At 39.0% G+C, this 21,236-nt stretch overlaps 1 protein-coding gene across 1 annotated transcript in view; it reads right to left on the bottom strand.

Annotated features, from left to right (window-relative positions):
- The window catches only part of mkxa (mohawk homeobox a), a 104,068-nt gene that overhangs the window by 34,516 nt on the left and 48,316 nt on the right, over positions 1-21,236 (bottom strand). The gene's annotated exons all lie outside the window — the stretch shown is intronic.

Here is a 21,236-nt window from a genome sequence, read left to right as displayed (position 1 = left end):
GCACTACCACTGCTCCACCATGCCGCCTGTTTTAAATCTCAACTGAAAACTTTCCTCTTCTACGAACTTTTGTCATCTGTGTAATTTTTTTTTTTTTTAAGTCTGTATGCAAAGCGATATTGGGTTTGTGAAAGGCGCTCAATAAATGTAACTTATTATTATTACTATTGTTATTAAAAGAAACGATTCACTTCTACACCACATCAGCCACACTCATCCGGGAACGTTATCGGCAGTGTCGGGTTCAAGAGGCTCCCATAATAGAAGAGGGAGCCAGGAGCGAACCTGAACTGTCACAGTGCAGAACCGAGCAATATGAAGAAGACTGATCAGCACAGCGCCTCCACATAGAAGTGGGGCAAGATGAAAAGGAAAAAGAAAATTTATTGAAGAAAGTTTTATCAAAACATACCTGCTTTTTGCTATTGTAAGTATACAACTGGATAAGGTTTTTCATGAATGTTCTTTATATTGTTGGTCACCATTGTCTCCCATTCTATCAAGAAACTTCGTTATATTCATCCTCCACGAAAACATGAAATTAAATTTTTTTTTTGGTTTAACTATAAACTAAATGGGGTAAGTAACATAAAAAAATATAATTTTTGGGGGTCATATTCCTTTAAGAAGGTGAAGGGGAGAGTATGAAGAGGTCGGGGGGAAGCAAGCCAATGTGTTTGATGGAAAAACCTGGAAAGAGGATTGGCAGGAGCATCAATCCAGTTCCAGATGAGCCTAAGGGTAAATGTCCAACGATAAAACTCCAAGTCAGGAAGAGAACAATCAGACTTTTCACGGATTAAGGAGGAATGCTCAATACGTGACCTCCTGCCATTTCAAAAAACAATTTGAAGAGATTGGCTCTGACTTGAGACTAATAATTGATAGGCTGCAGAGAAAGGAAGCAAGAATAGAATCATTTTGGAAATACCATTAAAATAATGAATTGGTCGTGTTGGACTTTCATCTTTTGAAGAGACCAGACCAGACACCAATCATCTGGTAGTTGGCCAAATGAATAAATCGACTCCTGTGTGAGATCAGGCCAATAATTTCATGAGTTTCAGAAGCCTTATTGCTAAATTCAAACACTGTAATTACTGAGTTACTGCTCATCTGTTCCTGTACAGTATAAATGAAGGATATTTATTAACAGGAGAGTTCCATCCTGGCATCTCTCCATTTCTAGGATAATACCTGTTATGATTTCATCGTTTTGAGAATTTTTTCTCCTAAAATAAATTTTTAGAACAAAAATATATGTGGGAATATGGTTTGTTTTTGCTCTGCAACTTTTCTGTGTGCTTTCCTTGCATTATCATGTTTCCTGAATGTAACAGTTAATTAATTCAACTTGCTGCGTTACCGGAACATGCCGATCCCAGTTGCCCGCACGGAACGTTGTTTTGGACATCACCATGCCTTGCGTCTTCAACGTGACTCTTTTTAAACTGGCTTCAAATAATCCTTCCGTATCTGTGATTTGGACAAACACACTATTCAACTTGGTGCGTTTTTCCTTTGCAAATTTCTCACCTCTGATCTTACCGTTTTCTTTCTGACTTTGATTTCTGGTCAGAGGTTAGACTTTGGTGTAAAATGGTTTCATTAGTAAGGTTTCGATTCATTTCTTTGTTTTGAATAATTTTTGTCACCTGGTTCTCCTCTCATCCTCGGGCAGAACAACGCCAAGGAGACTCAATATCTAAAAAGGGCTTTTTACTGTCGGTCTGGGGGACCTACTATGGTTGCAGGTTTTTCTTGCAACGAGATTCCTAATCAGTGACAGTAATTGATCTGATTTAATTAGCTGGTCTTTTTTCTCTCTGTGGATTCAGAAAATCACAGCAGTATGAATTTTTACCATTACAAGAAATTTAGAAACATTTCGATTTTTGCTACTGTGTTAAATGTTTAACTTTCTTTTGTTGAATTCCTAATGTTTGTGCTTTTTTATGTATAGTTTGCACCCTTCATTATATCCTAATAATGACAATTAACAACAAGCATGGTAGACAACCAGGAAAACAACACGGAACAATGAAAGACTGCACTACTTACGCATCAGACCAACTAATTAGTAAATAATGGATTGGATAAGAAGAAACTGGAAAAAGCAGAATGAAAATCAAGATGAAAATATCTCTCTATTATAATAAAAAAATATTGGGACGAGACGAGACTAATCCTGCGATGAGACGTGACTTTTTGAAGAGACTTTTTGGAAGGAAAGACAGAGACTTTTACCATGAGATTCTTTCAAGTCACACCCTACTGTAATAAGTTTATATGTTTAATATGTCACTGTGTTCTGTACAAAAATATTTTATAAATCTGCTTCTTCTTACATGTACAGCTAACACAAGGACTGATTTAGCACACAGGGGCTCATCATTTAGAACTGCTTAGGCAAGCATTGTGTGACAGAGTCAGCATGGCATTGGATCTTCTTTGCCTTTTTTGGAATGGCATGATTTACCTAAGTAGGGGTCTGCATATGGAGAAAGGGTATAAAACTTTGGAACATTGCCCGGCACACCTTTGAAGCCGACAGACGGATGGGAGATACCATCATCCGATCCAGAAAATCCTTCCAACGCAGCGACGAAAATGGCAGCCTCTACACAAGGTTTTGTCATGGCTTCCCGTCTGTTATGCCGTGTAAACCGCCATTAAAGAAAGCTACGTCATTTTCTCTTATGTGATTTCCTACCGCCGTATCACTAAGGGAGGGGAATTGCCTTTTAATATTAAATTTATATTGTTTCGGGTTACTTAAAACCCTGCAATTAAAAAAAAAAATTATTCCAACCAGGGAGCTAGCGCCCCCTAGAGGAAAACACCTACTTACAACTATTTTCAAACAAGACCACGGTCGTCAGCTGCATTACAGCACTTAACCTAGGCAGTCACTAATCTATTAAAGGGCTTACTTATGAACACAAACACATACACACTTAGGAAGATCCAGTTTAGAATCACCCATTCATCTAAATATGGCAGCGAGACACGATGAAGTCAAACAAATTAACGCGAAAATTGTCGATCGGTTACACGGCAAATTGATTGAATGCGTATCAATAGACTATACAGAAGCAGTTGGTGGTAACTGTGTGGAAGATGAAAACATCAATTTACAATATCCCGTCAAATATCTACAAGCGTTAACACTGTCCAAATTACTGTTGAAAGAAGGATGTATCGTAATTTTTTCCGTAATTAATGTCTGAGTGATGGGCTATGCAATTGAATAGGATTAGTTGTATTAAAAATTGGTCGAACAATTCTAACATGTACAATTTTAATAGGCAACAAGAAAGGTAATGTAGTACATATTCTGCGAATAATATTAGACACAAAAGGAGATCTTGATATGCCATTCGTATTAAAACGTTTCCCGTTAGAATAGCTTTGGCTATGACAATTAAGAAATCACAGGGACAAAAATTCGAAAAAGTCGGCTTATTTATTAGAGAGAAAGAAATGATATTCACTCACGGGCAGCTATAAGTTACGTTGTCACAATGTAAATCCAAACATAGAAACAAAATTCAATGCGATCCTGAAGAAAAGTTAATTGCAAATATTGTTTTAACTGAGGGGTGGCGCAGTGGTAGCGCTGCTGCCTCGCAGTTAGGAGACCTGGGTTTGCTTCCTGGGTCCTCCCTGCGTGGAGTTTGCATGTTCTCCCCGTGTCTGCATGGGATTCCTCCGGGTACTCCGGTTTCCTCCCACAGTCCAAAGACATGCAGGTTAGATGGACTGGCGATTCTAAATTGTCCCTAGTGTGTGCTTGGTGTGTGTGTGCGCCCTGACCAGGGTTTGTTTCCTGCCTTGCGTCTGGGATTGGCTCCAGCAGACCCCCGTGACCCTGTAGTTAGGATATGGCAGGTTGGATAATGGATGGATGGATGTTTTAACTGAAGGTTTAAAGTAAAGTGAAAATAATGCATATGTAACAATTCCCATGAAAATAACAATCTCTTTAAATTGTATTTACGGTTAACCAAACCCGAGGGTTGGCAAGCGAAGCGAGCAGGGGGCAGAGCCCCCTAGTGGTTATAAAGTAAAAGAGAAAAAATGATGTTATTACCATATGTCTGCTTAGTACATTTAAAAAAAATTACCAAACTTCAGTTAGGTTCACTTAATTAAGCTAGGAGTCCATTGGAAAACAGACGTGCGATGGAACAAAAGGTTGCAGCCACAGGAGGTCTAAATTCAGGAACCCTACCCTGGGGAGTCAGTGAGTTTCTTTTGGTTTTCTGTCCTTGTGCTATTTTTGATTTTTAACCATTGTGCTCATTTTTTTGCCTTGAATTTCTGGATTGGGGATTTAGTTGACTTGGATCACCTTTGTTTTGAGCAAGACCCTTTGCCTTTTGTGCTCCACAGAGCTTGCTTTTGTTAAAGAGCGCTGCGTTAAAGAATAAATCTTTTATTTTTATAAAGATCCTGTGTTAGCCCTTATTAATAGTTTGGTTTGGTGGTGATACCCGCCCTCTAGTCAGAATTTTTTGGCTTTGCTTTTGGACTTCTAGCATGGAGTTTTTTTTATGTCATCACTTCTGGGTTTAACCTCCTTGGCATTAACCCTCAGCATCTCAAGGTTTTTCAGAATTCTATGTAAAAATGGTTAACCCCGAGTAGTACTTAGGGGAAACCTGTTTTGATCACAATATACAGTAAAATACTGCAAAAAAAAAAATGTCTTATGTATTTGGCCAATCTATGGTAACTCATCAATATTCTTGAGTGGGCAGAGGCTTCAACCAGAAAAGACAATGGCATGTAAACTAGAAGCTGTAAAGCCAGTTTTAGAACAAACTAAAAACTGAACCATTAGTCGAATAAATCAGTAGTGACGACAAGGTGACTTGGTCATCAAACGTTGACATGGATAGTGAAACCGAAGCATATGGCACTGTATAACAGAACTGTCATGATATTCCTACTGACTTCAGTCACATAATGCATTATCTGTGTGGCAAAAAGGCAAAATGGTTACAATCAAATAGAAAGACAAGAACAATGTTAGCCCTCTAAGCACTGTTCACAATGCAGCAACTGTCAATGTTCATGTCAGGGGAAATGTGGAAGTCACTACGGTGACAAAGAGGCTCTGAAGGATGTACAGAGTGTGGTAAAGAAAACGCTGAGTGAAGGAAAGGAAGCTTACAAAGCAAAATAGAAAACAAACTCACTCAGAATAACATGAAGGATGTCAGGAATGGACGCAGTATAATTACTGGACTCAAGCAATCCAGGGCTCAGATGCTAGAAGGGGTTGTGGACAAAATGAACACCCTGAAACAATTTTTAAATTGATTTTCCCTCCCACTGCCATCTCCTTCCAATGACCACACCATCCTCACTACTTCCAACTACTCTTACCATATCAGCTTGAATGACCAGTGACAAGTCCACCAAAGACCACCAGTGTGGACTGTCCATAACTGAAGACCGAGTAAGGAGACAACTGAGAAAGCTACATACAGGAAAAGCCGCAGGACCAGATGGACCATATGGAGTCAGTCCTTGAGTTCTTAAGGCCAGTGCTGAACAACTATGTGGTGTCCTCTGTCACCTGTTCATTCTGTCAATGAGGCTTCAGAACATGCCACTGTTGTGGTAAGCGTCCTGCATTGTTCCTGTTCCAAAGAAGTAAGGTGCCTCTTCACCTAATGACTATAGACCAGTGGCACTTACATCTCACAGCATGAAGACATTTGAAAGACTTGTCTTGGACTATATGAGTCCTCTTGTGGTGGAGATATTTATGGACAAAGATTGGAGTGGAAGATGCAATTATCTATCTGCTCCACAGGGCTTATTCTCACCTGGACAAAGGTGAGGATGATGTGTTTTGATTTCTCCAGTGCCTTCAATACCTTCCAGCCATCACTGTAAAGGCATAAACTCAGAGATATGCAGATGAATGACCCTGTGATGTCCTGATAATGGACTACTGTATCCGCTGGGCAGACTGCAGCTTGTGAGACTCAAGGACTGTGTTTCTGATACAGATGTGAGCAACACTGGAGCACCATAAGGAACAGGCCTGTCTGCTTTTCTCTTCACTTTGTACACCTCTGAATAAAAATATAACAGCAGGTCATGTCACCTGCAGAAATTCTCAGATGATTCTGTACTTATGGGTTATATTGATTAAGGGGATGAGAGAGAAGAGATGAGTCAAACAGAGAGCTTTGTTTCTTGGTGCAGAAAGAACTGTCTGCAATTTAACATCAGCTAAACTAAAAAACTGCTTATTGACATTCACAACACGAAACAGCCTCTATGTCTGGTCACTGTCCTGGGAGTGGATATGGAGGTGGTCCACTCCTATAAGTACTTGGGGGTCCACAATAATGACAGATTGGCTGATCTCAGAACACAGAAGAACTAACGGGCAGAGCAGGCTCTTCTTCCTTAGTAGACTGTGCTCCATTAATGTGGGAAGTGACATCCTCACATCTTCTACAACTCTGTGATGGCCAGTGTGATCACTTCAGGAGAGGCCCATAGAATCAACAACCTAATTAAAAGGGCAGGCTCAGTTATGGGGAACACTCTGGACCCCCAGGAGATCGTAGAGAAGGAGAGAATTACAACTAAACCGAGTGCCATTAAACAAACATCCTCCCTCTGACACACAAGCACTGAGGACTTTCAGCCAACGAATCAATCAACAGAAGTGTGTCAAGAAACACGACGGGGGCTCCTTTATAAAAACAGCAAAAACATCTGCATAGTACCTCACTGCGACTGTGAGAGCCAAGTCAGAAGTTAGCTTTCTTTTTAAATTTCCTCCTTCTGGTGTGTATACACATATAAGAGTGCATATGTGTATTTATACATCTAATAATTTATTTATTTATTTACTTAAAGAGCTTCTGTAAAACAACAAATTTACCCCTGGGGACAAATAAATTTCTATCTATCTATCTATCTATCTATCTATCTATCTATCTATCTATCTATCTATCTATCTATCTATCTATCTATCTATCTATCTATCTATCTATCTATCTATCTATCTATCTATCTATCATATAGTGCATTTTCTGTCTACTAAGCCCTGCGCTCTGGTAGCCCACAGTAACACAATGGACACTTTTCTTTTGTCCCAACTGCAATGTCGGGTTCTTTGAAAACATTTCGCACGACAGGCGTGTATTAAATCTGCATCAGTAATAATAAAAATAATAATACATTTTAATGTAAAGGAGGTTAAGTGTGAGTGGGCCTTACAATGGGATGGTGTCCAGTTCTGGTTTAGTTCCTATCTTGTACTCTGTCCTACCTCAATATACATATAAGAGTGCATATGTGTATTTATACATCTAATAATTTATGTATTTATTTACTTAAAGAGCTTCTGTAAAACAGCAAATTTACCCCTGGGGACAAATACATTTCTATCTATCTATCTATCTATCTATCTATCTATCTATCTATCTATCTATCTATCTATCTATCTATCTATCTATCATATAGTGCATTTTCTGTCTACTAAGCCCTGCGCTCTGGTAGCCCACAGTAACACAATGGACGCTTTTCTTTTGTCCCAACTGCAATGTCGGGTTCTTTCAAAACATTTCGCACGACAGGCGTGTATTAAATCTGCATCAGTAATAATAAAAATAATAATACATTTTAATGTAAAGGAGGTTAAGTGTGAGTGGGCCTTACAATGGGATGGTGTCCAGTTCTGGTTTAGTTCCTATCTTGTACTCTGTCCTACCTCAATATGCTTTAGGTTTGATAATGTTATGTTATAAATGATGTTTTACAATCCGGCTAACAGAATTACAGCTGAATTTGAAGAAGGTTAAATGCTCAGTTCAAAAATATTTGGGACACATTTTCACTCAAGTCTGTGCAAACATCTTGACATTAATGACACTTGGACTAAGAGCCAATGCAGCGGTTCTTGGAGCAATAAATTCACATTTTCTCAAGAGTCATGGAGGACAGACTGGAAGCAGCTTTGAAATGAATAAAAAAGTCACTTTGTGTTCAAGTATGCAGAACAATTTCAATGCTGTCCCTGTTCTGTGTAAGTAGTCTCATTAAACTAAAACAAAGTCTGCAGAAGGAGCAGGAAAACAAAATAGTTGGGTCTGAGATGACAACCAAATCACTTTTGCTATCTCAGGGTATTCTTGTGACATTTGATGTTGTTAAATTCAAGTTAATTCAAGTTAATTTGTTTCACATTTATAAATGCCCTCATTTTTACTCAAATTCCTTACATTATTAATATTGTAAAGAAGCAATAAGCCTGGAAATATGCTATAGATTAAGTTACCATGCTCCAGTTGTTGTTATTATGGGATGTTTGACTAACACCTTTATCCAAGGCAACTTCCAAAAACAGGACCCCTAACCGTGACAACACAACAGGCCATCCCTGGAAGGAAAGCTGTAATATTAGACGAGTGAACAGCAAAAGAAAGAGGAGAAAATGGAGAAAAATCGTGAAAGTTTACAGCCGTCTACAGCGGATTCATAAAGTATTCAGACCCCTTCATTGTCCGCACACTTTATCGCGTTGTAGATTTCATTTTAAATCAATACATTTGCCATTTTTTCCCATCCATCCACACTCAATGACCCATAATGACAAAGTGAAAAAAATCTCTTTGTTAAGGTTTGTTTGTAAATTTATTTAAAATAGAAACTGAACTCTCTGATTCCTTGGAGTATTTAGACCCTTCGCTGCTTCGCTCCAAATTGTGATCAAGTGCATCCTGTTTGCTTTAATTCTCCTTGAGATGTTTCTAGAACTTCGTTAGAGTCCACCTGTGGTAAACCAAATTGATTGGATGTTGTTTAGAAAGGCAGATGTGTATAGAAGGTCCCATAAGTCACACTGCCTTTCAGGACAAAGACCAAGCCACATGAGGCCAGGCATTGTCGTGCGCCAGGAGGAACCCAGCATAGGGTCTGACGATGGGTCCAAGTATTTCATCCCGATACCTAATGGCAGTCAAGGTGCCGTTATCTAACCTGTAGAGGTCTGTGTGTCCCTCCATGGATATGCCTCCCCAGACCATCACTGGCCAACCACCAAACCGGTCATGTTACACGGAACGATGTTACAGACAGCATAACGTTCTCCATGGCTTCTCTAGACCCTTTCACGTCTGTCAGATGTACTCAGTGTGAACCTGCTCTTATCTTTGAAATGCACAGGACACCAGTGGTGGACCTGCCAATCCTGGTATTCTATGGCAAATGCCAATCAAGGTCCACGGTGCAGGGCGGGCAGTGAGCACAGGGTCCACTAGAGGATGTCGGGCCCTCAGGCCACCCTCATGAAGTCTGTTTCTGATGGTTTGGTCAGAGACATTCACACCAGTGGCCTGACTGCTGGAGGTCATCCTTGCCCAAAAGGGGCAGATACCGGTGAGTCCTGCTGATGGGTTAAGGACCTTCTACGAGGGGCCCTGTCCAGCTCTCCTAGAGTAACTGCCTGTCTGTCTCCTGGAATCTCCTCCGTGCACTTTAGACTGTACTGGGAGACACAGCAAACCTTCTGGCAATGGCACGTGTTGATGTGCCATCCTAGAGAAGTTGGACTACCTGTGCCAGCTCTGTAGGGTCTAGGTATGGCCTCATGCTACCAGTGGTGACACTGACCGTAGCCAAACGCAAAATGAGTGAAACAACAGATGAAGAAGGAAAAATGTCAGTGGCTTCCCTCCACCTGTTAGATCATTCATTCTTGTTTTGGGGGTCGTCTCATTGTTGCCCCTCTAGTGCGCCAAAGCAGCTGAAACTGATGAACAAGCCCCTCTGCTACTTAACTGACCAGATCAACAGCCCACAAGGTTCACTGACTTGATGCTATACTCTTATTAAAAAGTGGTCCTTTAATTTTTTTGAGCAGTTTATACATATATATATATATATGAGGGGACTGGGTGGTCTCATGGTCTGGAATCCCTACAGATTTTATTTTTTCTCCAGCCGTCTAGAGTTTTTTTGTTTTTTCTGTCCCCCCTGGCCATTGAACCTTACTCTTATTCGATGTTAATTAATGTTGATTTATTTTGTTTTCTTATTGTGTCTTTTATTTTTCTATTCTTTTTTATGTAAAGCACTTTGAGCTACTGTTTGTATGAAAATGTGCTATAGAAATAAATGTTGTTGTTGTTGTTGTTATATAAACTATAGTATATATATATATATATATATATATATATATATATATATATATATATACTGTATATGTTATTGGCAATGTATGAAATGCAGGCATTGTATAGAACGCCTAGGCAATATATAGAATGCCAAAAATTGGACGTCAAAGTATGAAACAATTAACATTTCACACATTTCCTAATCATTCTATGCAATGCCAAAAGACAAACTAGCAAAGTATAAAATACTCCCGCTAACGACGTTTCTAATGTTGCGTGACTTTCGACGCGCGCCTCAGACGGAGAATTCCCCATTTGCATTTCAGTGCAATTTAAAATACATTTTTTTCCTTCCTTGTTGCAATAAGTAGTTCATATTTTATTTTCTCTTGTTTTCCTCAATAAGAAAGTCATATACTTTATTCTGTATTTCTTTCTTTTTCATATACGTCTTTTCAATAAAAGCCATTTCATGACTCTCTTTTAATTCTTTGCCTAAATAGCATTTGTCGTTCTATATAATGCCTAGGTATTACATATGGAGTCCTGGATTCACTTCCCGGGTCCTGCCTGTGTGGAGTTTGCATGTTCTCCCCGTGTCTGCGTGGTTTTCCTCCCACAGCCCAAAAACATGCAGGTGAGATGCATTGGCGATCCTACATTGTCCCTAGTGTGTGCTTGGTGAGTGTGTGTGTGCCCTGTGGTGGGCTGGCGCCCTGCCCGGGGTTTGTTTCCTGCCTTGCGCCCTGTGTTGGCCCCCCGTGACCCTGTAGTTAGGATATAGCGGGTTGGATAATGGATGGATGGCATTACATACAAGGCCTAGGGAAAGTATATATAATATTAAAATAATTTGGATATTTCATACTTTGCCAAAAAACGCCAGGCATTCTATACAATGTCTGTATTTCATACATTGCCGGTAGCATATACTGTATACTGTATATTACACTGCATATACTCTTTTATGTTCTATTGTATGAATGTATGATTTTTGTACTTGCGTGTCTTCTTGTTGGTATTGTATTATTGTCAGAGGAGACATGAATATAATAAGGGTTTCATTGTGCAATGTCCACATGACAATAAACTTAAATAAACATGAATCTGAAACTGAACGAGACCAACCAGTTACTTAATAAGAAGTTCGATTAGCCCAACGGGTTTATCGATTTCCTTTTCCCGTCTGTGAGTGGGGGCTGCTTTGGACCCCTGGGCTTGAGCCAGGACTGATCTCATGACAATGGCTCTGTATGTGTAAAAGACTTACACCTTTAGCGTCTCGGAATCTAATAAGCTGCACTGTAATGATCATCGGTTCCTCAAATGTTCACACACACCTTTGTTGCCTTGGATTTCAGTATCCAATTGTGGGTCTTCCCTCAGATGATCTGTTTAAACTGATCTGATCAAAGTTGATCTGTAGCCAATTAACTGTGTGATTTATAGGGACAATGGCTTCAAATGCACTTCAGACTCAAACGCAGGCAGCACTTTTACTGGAAGTCTGAATACAAACTCAGTGTAAACACAAGTTGCTATGCTGTTTTTTTTTTGTTTTTTTTGTTTTCTGGATGAAAATAGATTTTTTTGGGGTTAAAACCAAAATTATATGTTAGCTACACAATTCACACAGCACTGTAATGTTGCCATTTGGTGCCTTGACCTTGAAATGCAAACAGAAATTGAGGGGATCCAGGAGAAAAAACCACTGAATTTCGCAGCTGTTTATAAATCTTTCTGTTCTTCATCATACATATTTTCTCTGGTTTACATTAACCTTTAGTGACACATTTTTTAGATGAAGCTGGAAAAATTTTAATTATGGAACAGTTAATTCCACATAAGGATGCACACTGGGAGATTCGCGTCGGGCTACTCTCTTCTAGCAATGCTTTCTCTTGTATGCCATAACACATTCCTGCGTCACATGTGCAAAAGAAGTCGTCCAGGAATTTAAAAAGGATTTATTCACTTGGACGTTTTTATTTTAAAATGGCACATTTACAAAGACACAACAGGATTAGCCATCCAAAAGTTAATCAAAAGAAAAAAGAACCAAAGAGCACCAAATACAGAACATTAAGACGTTCAGTAAAACTGTAAATTAGGCATTACTGCTTTTTATTTATGTGTGTTTTATGAGTTTTAACATTATTTGAAGAGTCATAAAATCGGTTATGTAATATTCTTTTGCTAATACATTATTATTTTCTTAAAAATTTTGAACAGATAGCTATAATTAATGGAGTTTTGGATCTTTGAAATGGCATAAAACATGTACAATTAAACATACAGTAATTCCAAATACTGCATATATGCAGAGTTAGTAAATGGAGTTATGAATTTTACAAAATATAATTGTTTTTGGATAGATAGATAGATAGATAGATAGATAGATAGATAGATAGATAGATAGATAGATAGATAGGAAAGGCACTATATAATAGATAGATAGATAGATAGATAGATAGATAGATAGATAGATAGGAAAGGCACTATATAATACATAGATAGATAGATAGATAGATAGATAGATAGATAGATAGATAGATAGATAGATAGATAGATAGATAGGAAAGGCACTATATAATAGATAGATAGATAGATAGATATGAAAGGCACTATATAATAGATAGAGAGATAGATATGAAAGGCACTATATGATAGATAGATATATAGATATGAAAGGCACTATAAAATAGATAGATAGATAGATAGATAGATAGATAGATAGATAGATAGATAGATAGATATGACAGGCATTATATAATAGATAGATAGATGTGTAAAGAAAAACTTGCTAGTGTTTGTGCAAGTAACAGTCTCTCTGCAAGAAAATATGGCGGGACGGAGTTAAAAGGTGACAAGAAGCCTGCAAACAGGAGCCTTGCATGAGTCTCGATGCCCTCCATGTGATTATATTACATTATTATGAAAGCTTATTCCTGTCACTTAATTAAAATTATTGTGTTTGGTGAGGCCTCATCTTGAGTACTGTGTTCAGTTTTGGTCTCCAGGCTACAAAAAGGACACAGCAGCACTACAGGAAGTCCAGAGAAGAGCGACTAGGCTGATTGCAGGGCTACAGGTTTCCTCAGAGTTATGAGAAAAGATTAAAAGAGCTGAGCCTTTACAGTTTAAGCAAAAGAAGATTAAGAGGAGAGCTGACTGAAGTGTTTAAAATTATGAAGGGAATTAGTCCAGTGGGTCAAGACGGTGACTTTAAAATGAGTTCATTAAGAACAAGGGGACACAGTTGAAGACTTGTTAAGGGTAAATTTCACACAAACATTAGGAAGTGTTTCTTCACATAGAGAGCCATAGACACTTGGAATAAGTGACCATGTAGTGTGGTAGACAGTAAGACTTTAGGGACCTTTTATGTTAGAAGAAATAAGTGGATTGGGGTGGTGAGATTTGTTGAGCCGAATGACCTGTTCTCATCCAGATTGTTCTATTGTTCCTATTGATGCATATCAAATTTCAGTGTTATATGTCCAAAAATGGTTTTATTAATGCAGTTTGTGGAAGTCTATCATGTCTTCTTTTCTCATTTTGTTTCCCACTCACAGGAGGCCCTTAAAAAAGGAAGTAGAGGAGTGCAACCTGTCAGGTTTGTTATTACTTGTTACTACACGTTCATATTGGAAGGCAAGTCACGATATTTTATGATTTCTTACCTTTCGGAAATGTAAGATACTGAAAGTATGACTAAGTTTTTAAAGTGATGAAATAATTAATGAGAAAAATCGAGATGACACTTTTGTAAAGAAGATCTCATCTCTCCATGTGGAGGACCGCAGTGGCTGCAGGTTTTTGTTCCAACCCAGTTGCGTAATTAGAAGCCAGTCCTCAACATTAACAGATCTTATTCAATTTCATGTGTTTTAGTGTTTTCCCTTCGCCATGTCAATTCATTCTTAAATCATAGATATTTTTTTTCCCTCCAGGAAGTCATCATCCTGCCGACTACGCCACTGTAAAATGGTCAAACTCGACACACTTAAAAAGGTTTGGGGCAGCCACACCTATATTATCCCTGGCTGCAAAAGGTTTTTGAAAAGAACAGAAATGTTCACAAGAGTCCAAGACAGAACTGAAAATGACTTTCCAAGATGGTGGTTTTGAATAGTCAGACGGTAAGTGAGGCACCGTAAGCAGAAGTGACATCTTCAGGGTTGAGTCTTAAATAGCAAATAAATTAAATGAACTTAATTAGCAGCAAAAAAAATAGTCACTAATTAAAAAAATGGTTAAGAATGACAACCTGCAGCCACCGTGGCCCTCCAGGACCGCCAATGTTGCTCAGCCCTAATTTAAAGGGTCTGAGTCTTAAATAGCGAATAAATGAAATTAATTAGCAGCAAAAAAAAACCAAAAACTAGTCACTAATTAAGAAAATGGTTAGAATGAAAACCTGCAGCCCTTCAGGAGCAGAGTTGGCCACCCCTAGACAATGCAGAAAAGCAGGATGTCTGTTTTCATGCAAGTCAGATGGGTTTGAGGTTAAATGCGTTACTTCAGGTAGTGAGGGGTGGTGGGAGTTTAAAATCTATGGAAATGCTTTTATAATCAAAAGTTAAAACCAGTTTGGTGTCCCAACACAAGTCCCGGTAATCATTAAATTCAGTCTATGTGTCAAAATGGTGGATCTTCCCCTTTTCATTCAACCATTTTGTTTAAGAGTGTCTGCTAAATGTGACTAAAGCACATTACACTTTTAAAAAACTTTATCAAGTGACGTTTCATATATTACACTTCTAAAAATTAACAAAAAGCTTTACAGTTAGGAATTATTATAAAACAAAATCGAAACATTTAAAGGAGATTCCTGGTGTTTGTCTCATAAAACCGTAATCTGGCATTCAGAATTGGAATATCCTGTGGAATTATCCAGATCCTTGTTTTTGCAATAAATTACAATCCAGAAACAATTCTTTCTTTTTTTTTTTATATTACACACCCACACCCACACTCATACACATATGGACATTTATTATTTCCAATGGAAATAGAAAACTTAAACCTAGTGCTCTCTCTGGCATGTTAAAGTTTAACTTTACTATTACTGGCCCCGATGCCAATTTCCATTAGCTACCAATTGCTTGGCAGCTGCCTGCTGCAGTTAGGCATTTCTTTTGTGATTCCAGAGTGTCATTTTCTGAAACCTTTTTTTTTTATGCTGCTGTTTAGTGTTTGGGTAATGAAATGCATATGAGTGCAAGACCTAAGAACAAAAGGAAGTCAGAGGCAGCGGTAGAACAAAATACTAAGCGTGCACAGCGTTGCCTTCAATGTTAAATACTAATTGTGAGCTACACACAGTATAATTATTGGTCACATGGATAAAAATAATACTACGTGTTAGAATTATTAGGGTTAAATAACACATGCAAACTACAGCCATGTGAAAAAGTAAGTGCACCCCATGGAAATTGTTGACTTTTTCAGGCAAACGTTAGATCTTCATGCCAACAGTGCCTACAGATAAAGGTGACATCCAACCCCAAATCCTAAAAAGTTGGAACGGTATGGAAAATGCAAAAAAAATAAATTTACTTTTATTTCATTGCAGGCAGTGTGAACCCAAGATATTTCATGTTTTGTCTGGTCAGCTTCATTTCATTTCTTAATATAGATCCATTTCTGCATGTCAGGCCTGCAACACATTCCAACAAAAGATGGGACCAGTAATGACGTGAAATCTACTCTGTCTATACTGTATAGAAAATCCTAAGCCTAAAAGTGCAACGATTTTGTACAACAATTTTATGTCACACTTTAAATCTGGCATATTTTAAAACCTACATATACAGTGGTATAGGGCTGTGCGATATGACCAAAATCTTACATCCCAATATTTCATTTCATATCCCGATATCACGATATAGTACATTTTCTTTGTATTCAGTGAATAGTTTATATAATCACCACTCCTTTTTTTTTCATTTAAATTAAAAAAATCAAAAATGAGAAGTACTCAACTTGTAATTATTTCTGTTCTTTTATTTAGAACATTTGAGCAAATGTTTGACTTAGAATGTAAACATAAAATGTTAATGTATCAAATATAAAACACTTTTCAAAAACAAATTACTAAAGGCCCAATATAAAATACTGCTATATAAAATGCCTGACATAAACAAAATGTGAACTGTAGCAGCAATAACTCTCACAACATATATTAAATATAAAAGGATCAAAGCACTAACAACTAAACTATATAAGGCCAATAAACCCTTTAAACAAAATAAATACAAGTCTAACATTAACTGTCAAAACCAAATGTAAACATTGTACTTCAAACTGTAGCAGCAATAAGGCTTACGACAAAATATATTAAATATATAATATTAAATATAATATTTTTTAGGCTACATTCTAGTAAAATGTTAATTTGCACATCGTAGTGTGGCAAATCTCCGTTAATGAGTTACAGCTGATCGCCCGTGCGTGGGACTGGGCGGCGCTAACGTGTTGATGCCGTCCAGCCCCAAGCACGGGCGATCGCTGTAACTCGTTAACGGAGATTTGCCCGTTAATGCAGTTGTGGCGTAAACGTAATTTTAACAAGATTAACGCTGACAGCAAACGCTGCAGGGAAAATTATGCCTTAAGCAAATTGTTTTGGTAGCAATTAATCTTCCAAGCTTTTAACATGCTCGTTTAAATGGTACCTTTACAACTGTAATATCAAACGTGGCCTGCCTCTCAGTTGTAAACTCTCTGCATGCTCGCTCACGTGCTTTTTGTGGAGGTGTAGAAGAGGTTTGTCGTGTTGGAGTCTGTGGTAGCGATCGGTTTGCAGCATAATTTGCACAGTACCGTTTTCTGGTCCGTGTCAGACTTTTCAAACCCAAACCATCTCCATACTACAGAGGTAGCCCCTCGTTTAGGAACAAGGTCCTTCTGTGTGGAGCTACCTGGTGTTGCCTCGTCTTCATCAGCCATGCTAGTGTGTCTGCATCCACGTGGTGGCCATCAAAACAATGAAAAAAATATTGCCGTAAACAGTTTATTTTGCGACACCACGAAACAAACGATAGCGTAATGTGCAGCGATAGACGTTTTCATATTGTCATCCGATATATATCGTTATATCGAACAGACCTACAGTGGTACCTCGGTATATGTCCTTAATCTGTTCCAGATCCTACGTATACCAAACAAATTTTCCCATAAGAAATAAAGGGAAAATGTTTAATCCGTTACCATGAAAAAAAAATCCTATTGTTATTGGCATATTATACATTGATGTGGTTGTATAAAATAATTTAAACACTGCTTAATACTAAAATACATAAATACAAAGGCTATTAGATGAAATAAATGAAAATGTAACCTCAATTTACTTTTTAATAACGTCTTTGTTTTTCACAATCGTAGATACCGCTGTTCTCGGCATACGGTATGCAAAGCCATGTCCCGGATACGCATGCCACCTTCATACTTTTCAACATTCAATTCAAATTTACGCGAAAAAACACAAAATCACGTGAAAATTCACAGAGAGTTATAGCGCGGGTTGTTCACTGAATGCTAGCAACTGGCGTACTGACGCTCGTGGGCAGTCGTGGCTTTGTCTCTCGAGAGGTAAACAAGGGTAGCACGTGGTGTTCGAGCACGCGAGTCGTATTCCTAACAAAGGTCGTATACCAAGCAAAATTTTTCAAATCCAAACAGGACGTATACCAAGTTGGACTTATTCCAAAGCGGACTTATACTGATGTACCACTGTATATGTTTGGTATCAATCTTTTCAGAATTTATCAAACTTTAATGTGATGTTGTCAGATTTTCAGATTCTTATTCTGTTTATAAATTATAAACTAAAAAATATCAAGAACTCACTTCCCACGAGACAAATTTAACCATGCCTGGGGCCGGAAATAAAAGACAAAGAATAAGAACAGGTGCTGAACAAGCAGCAGCATCAAGCCAGCAGCCGATCGAGCAAAGAGGAGGTAAAAAAAAAAACTGTTTCCTATTGTATCACCGTTTAAGAGGGGGTTTGGGAGGAGCGACCGTGTCTCCTTGGGGTGCGTTCAGCCCCCCTCTTCACAACGTGAGTGGCAGAGACGCAAAGTGGCTGGTGTGTAGTGCAGGCCGGGAGGGTTGGCAAGCGAAGCGAGCTGGGGGCGAACTCCCTAATAATTCAATAATGATGCGATTTCAAACATCCTGATTTGCTTTCCACGAAAGGCCGAGTCTCTGAGGAGCAAAGATGGGCAGAGGATCTCCAATGCTTGAGAAAATGATTGAAATGTTGCAAAAAACCATGTTCCTCGAAGAGAGATTGGAAGGGATTTGTATGTTTCTCCCTCCACAGGGCATAATATCATGAAATAATTCAAGGAATCTGGAAGAATTTTAGTGTGTAAAGAGCAAGGGTGCAGGCCTAAAGTGAAGATCCGTGATCTCTGATCCCTCAGATGGCACTGCGTCAAGAAGCGTCACTCATCAGTGAGTGATATAAGCACATGGGCGAGGCGAACCTTTGTCAAGCACTACAATGCACAGTTACATTCATGAATGCCACTTCAAAGTTTACTGTGCAAAAAAGAAGCCTTATGTTAACCATGTCCAGAAACAGCCTCGACTTCTCTGGGCACAGAGGCATCTGGGTTGGACCTTCACACAGTGGAAACATGTGTGTTGTGGTCAGACGAATCAGTGTTCCAGATCTTTTTTGGAAGAAATGGACACTGTGTGCTCGGACCAAAGACAACAAGGACCATCAGCAACAAATGCAAAAGCCAGATTCTGTCATGATTTGGGGTTGTGTCACCTTGGTAATGGTATTTTACACTTCTGTGATGGCAGCATTAATACAGAAGAGTACATTGATATTTTAGAGCAAAATGTGCTGCCTTCAAGACGACATCTTTTCCGGAGACGCCCATGCATTTTTCAACAAGACAACGTCAGACCCCATTCTGCACAGTTTACTAAAGTATGGATGTGAAAGAAGAGAGTCCGGATACTGAACTGGCCTGCCTGTAGTCCTCAGCTGTCCCCAATAGAATATGTGCGGAGAATTTGGAAACGAAAAATGCGACAGCGACAACCCCGTACTATTGTACACCTTAAGATGTATCTGCAGGAAGAATAGAACAAAGTAACACCTGAAATGGTTCATCGCTTGGCATCCAAGGTGCCAAAATGTCTTTTTTAACTGTTGTGAGGAGAAATGGTCGACATTACAGAGCGCCGAATGCTTTACCGTCCCATCTGTTTTTGGAATGTGTTGCAGGCCTGTAATGCAGGAATGGATATACAATATATTAACAAATGAATTCAAGCTGAACAGACAAAACTTGAAATAAGATGCTGCAGATGTTCCATAAGACAGTTGTGGCGAGCGCCCTCTTCTACACGGTGGTGTGCTGGGGAGGCAGCATAAAGAAGAAGGACGCCTCACGCCTGGACAAACTGGTGAGGAAGGCAGGCTCGGAGCTGTGCAGTTTGACATCCGTGGCAGAGCGACGGGAGCTGAGCAGACTCCTGACAATCATGGAGAATCCACTGCATCCACTGAACAGGATCATCTCCAGACAGAGGAGCAGCTTCAGCGACAGACTGCTGTCACCGTCCTGCTCCACTAACAGACTGAGGAGACCCACACTATGCGACTCTTCAGTTCCACCCGGGGGGGGTAAACGTTAACATTATACAAAGTTATTGTCTGTTATACCTGCATTGTTATCACTCTGTAATTTAATATTGTTCTTTATCAGTATGCTGTTGCTGGAGTATGTGAATTTCCTCTTGGTACTAATAAAGTATCTATCTATCTATCTATCTATTATATAGTGCCTTTCCTATCTATCTATCTATCTATCTATCTATCTATCTATCTATCTATCTATCTATCTATTATATAGTGCCTTTCCTATCTATCTATCTATCTATCTATCTATCTATCTATCTATCTATCTATCTATCTATCTATCTATCTATCTTATATAGTGCCTTTCCTATCTATCTATCTATCTATCTATCTATCTATCTATCTATCTATCTATCTATCTATCTATCTATCTATCTATCTTATATAGTGCCTTTCCTATCTATCTATCTATCTATCTATCTATCTATCTATCTATCTATCTATCTATCTATCTATCTATCTATCTATCTATCTATCTATCTATCTTATATAGTGCCTTTCCTATCTATCTCTATCTATCTATCTATCTATCTATCAATTTTGGGTTCATACTGTCTACAATGAAGTAAAAGTCAAAAAGTCAAAGTAAATTTTAGAATCGCTGTTGTTTTTTTTTTTAATTTATTTGCATTTTCCATATCGCCCCAACTTTTTCTGATCTGGAGTTGTACTTGAACCAATGACACATAATATTGACATGGTGAATTCATTATCATGATCAAAATGAACAAAAAACGCGTATTTGTCACATCAAATAGGAAGTCCACCCTTCCGGTGATCACCACTTTGAAACCATCAAGTTAGAATCAGGTGTTCCAGATGTGGCGGACGGCCGTGGCCCTTGCCCAGCCGGGACACCTCTTCTGCCTATTGTCCGGGGGAACAGGCATGGGCTGTACAATACCTCCCCCGGGACGCTACATGGCAGCCCCCCTGGATAGCAGTGGTGCCTCGGATACCCGCAGGGCCCCATGGGAGAGTTCTCTCCGGCCCTGTTGGGGTCCGGGGGTGCCACAAGGGGGAGCTGCATTGGCTCTTGAGCTTGTCTGGGCGGTTCTTCCATCACACCCGGAAGAGCAGCCGGATACGAGCAATCAAGCACTTGAAGCACTTCAGGGTGGCTTATAAAGGGAGCCAGCAGCCACTAATCCGGGAGACGAAGCTTACCAGGAGGAGTGCTGGAGGAGAAAGAAATAAAAAAGAGAGAGAAGCGAAGAGAAAGAATTGTGTTTTGGTGTTGGGACTGTGTTGTTATGCTTGTGAAAACGGGAAATACGTTTCCACAAGGGGGGAAAAAAGAAAATAAAAGCCCTATGTGCTTTGAACCTGAGTCCTACGTCTATCTGTGTCAGGGCTCGCCTTTACACAGATGATGATCAGCACCTCCTTAGGGAGTACACAGGTGGAAGCCG

The sequence above is a fragment of the Polypterus senegalus genome, chromosome 5 (genome assembly GCF_016835505.1).
Source record: "Polypterus senegalus isolate Bchr_013 chromosome 5, ASM1683550v1, whole genome shotgun sequence".
Taxonomy (NCBI): domain Eukaryota; kingdom Metazoa; phylum Chordata; class Cladistia; order Polypteriformes; family Polypteridae; genus Polypterus; species Polypterus senegalus.
The sequence above is the reverse complement of the archived record's forward strand: the minus strand, read 5'-3'. Positions and strand labels throughout refer to the sequence as shown.